Consider the following 3,310-nt stretch of genomic DNA (forward strand, 5'->3'; position numbering starts at 1 on the left):
AATGTAAACTTTTTATTTAGTATTTAATTTCTTGAAAAATGTCAATGCTTTTTATTCAATTTAAAATTAAGCCGAGTAAAAGAAATTGTGTAACCATTGATTATGGTTGAAAGTGTTGTAAGTCTAATTTTAAGTCTGTAAATATACATTATTTTCATTAAATTAGACTATAAGTAATATATAAAATCAAATTACATATCGATCAATTAATAGAAACATTGTCAAACTTAATATAATTAATGAATATTTTGAAATTAACTAATATACAAACTTATAATTTTCTCAAAACAACAGAAAATGGACTTAGACCCCCAATTTCAAAATAAACGATCCATACATATACTTTTCTACAGGAATAATAAACCCCCCCCCCCTTGTTGTGATTATTAAATGAAGTGCAATTATTTAAACGCATTGGTGGAGGAAAAATGTTTACGCGAGTATTAAAGAAAAATAATAATAAATAATAACATAAAATGTGAATTTAAATATCAATTATTTTATATATATATATACAAAAATTTGAAAAAGTATTTAATACAAAATATAAACTGATTAAACACAGATCTATATAATATGTAATTTGTTAATTCTATGCAATGCAATTATAGTAACCATAAAAAGTATTTATTAAAGTTAATTATTTTTATGGAAATTGAAATGAAACAAAAAAAAATCAAAAATACTATATATAAAAGATCGAACAATTCGTATTTTTGAAATGGCTATAAATAAACTCTCGACATAAAAAAACCTATCCGTCATTCTGATTGATCGTTTTAATCGCGTAATTGTTTTTTTCTTTTTTTTTTAGACACGATATACACGTTATTAGATATACCTATACTTTCTAACGATCGTAACAATAAAATAATGTTCATTTTTTTGATCCGACAGATAAACATTGTAATTCCACGTTTTTCGATTAAATTCAATTCAATTCAAGTAATCACGAAATGATAATATAAACCACGTTATCTTAGGTTTTATTACGCATCTCGCTATTTTCTTATCGTTTATTTTATCTTTCGATTAATTTTCTAAATTGTCTTTACAAACGTCAAATTTTATGTTTTTATTATTTTTACAATATATATATAATAATAATAATAATATAGTTCAGCACGTGTGTAACGTGTGTATCATTTCTTCATTTTTCAATATTTTGTTCAACTTTCGTATCAGATACAATGCTTACGTGTTTAGACGAATATATAATCACATTTTTGTATTAATTAAATTTCAAATTCGTAACCTTTGATCATAAACGTGGTATAACAATAGTAACAAGGCCAAAAATCAAAAATACAATCTTGTGATCCTTGATTGTTCGTACTCGTATACTTGTACTCGTAAGCGATTAACAGCACACCTGCCAGAACTCTAATCGAAAAAAGATATCTTGATAAATAAAACAACACCTGTATTTTTATCAAGTACACACGTACTTATTTGTTCAATCTTATATACCAGGAACAATCAAATATCCCAACTACATTGAAATTGAAATATTCAACGCGTCATTTTTCCTACAATCTTATTTTTATATAATAATCAATTTGAAATAAAATAACAAGATTTTCATTAATTTATATATTCACCCAATTATTTTATTTCTACAAAATTTTATTTTTAATTTATTACATACAAGTAATTATTATTTATGAAATGGATTAATAAATCAGATAAATATGATCGATAAAAATTTGGAGAAATAAAAGTAAGAAATATTTTATGAGGGGAATTTAAAAAACAAACAAACAAACAAACAAACAAGATCTTATCGAAAGTTAAGCCACGAGAAACGATCAAAGTATGATTATCTGAAATAATAACGTGCCGTCTGAGGAAACTTTATGGAATTTCAATTCTTACGTATATGTACTGAGAATGCACTCATGGAATTAAGGTTCCCTTATCTCTTAGTGATAAGCTTATATCGATAAACCTATCCCTTGTTCATGGATATAGAAAGAATTCGTTCAAGTGCCCACCAAACAAGTACAGCTGACCGTAACACCTGGATGATGCGATGGTCAAATTGGACGAGTCATTTCCTTTGATGATTCATACAAATTGTATATAAAATACAGATTAAAACTAATTACTATAAGATGTGTGTGTATCTATCTCTCTCTCTCACTCTATTTTTTTTCTCTCAAATTTTAATTAACAATAAGATAAACATTTTAAATAAATTTCAATATCATTATCTAATGTAAAAAAAAAAATTACGATACAACGTGTCTTAGGTCAGTTTTCTATATCTAACATTTATCTTATATAAAATTACGTTGCATTGCACTTATAAACAATAATAAAATATTATCGATAAAATGTGTAACACTACGAGTAATAACAATAATAGTAGTAGTGTATCATTAAAAAGGATGAACCGTTTCATAATCAATAAATATACGTATGATTGCATTAATTCACGAAACTCTACTTTTACTTCTAAACAATATTTTTCTACAACGTAAAAAAAATACAGACACACACACACACACACATACATACATTTTATCTTAAGCGTAATAACAATATTATCTTCGGTTAAATTTATTCTATATATATCAATTTATTAATATATCTTTTTGTAAAAAGAAAAAAAAAATACGACAACGCGTGTAACAATTCAAAGAAAAAAAATCTACTGAATTGTAATAAAAAGAGGCCACGTATGCGATACGATGCAGAGGTTTTTCATGAATCATTCATATAATACATGAGATAATAGCAGCAAAGTCAGCTGTTGACGAATGCGTCCGCAAGCAACATAGAGTCATACTTTTTTCTAACGACAAATGGTCCCCCCCTTCCTCCCACACCATCTCCTAAATATCTTCTCTACAATTAATTTCATCAAATCATCATTGGACACCACGTGTTTCATTTGTATGAAATTTAAATAAAAATATGAAAATATAATAATAAACCAATGATGCCTTTTTTTCGTTAGATTGTTAATAATTAATAAAAAATATTCACACCTATTTTTATTAATTTATGACACGATATAATGCACTATCTATCATACGTAAAAACCATAAGAATAAATCATTCTCACTTTAATTGTTTGGAAAATATTTCAATACGTGTGTTTGAAAAAAGATTGCAGTGAAAAAAATGTCATGATACGGTTCGTTTTTTTTTTTAATTTTAATCAATCCCAGTGGAGAGGGAGTAGTTTATTTATTCTGAGGTCAAGGGAACTTCGGTTCTTAAACTCGAAGGTCAAGGAGTCAATGAGATCCGGTTGCTCAGGTATGTATGCTCGTGCAAGTGCACGACGAGTAATCCTTTCTGC

The sequence above is a fragment of the Polistes canadensis genome, unplaced genomic scaffold (genome assembly GCF_001313835.1).
Source record: "Polistes canadensis isolate GaletaPanama2010 unplaced genomic scaffold, ASM131383v1 scaffold_85, whole genome shotgun sequence".
Classification (NCBI taxonomy): domain Eukaryota; kingdom Metazoa; phylum Arthropoda; class Insecta; order Hymenoptera; family Vespidae; genus Polistes; species Polistes canadensis.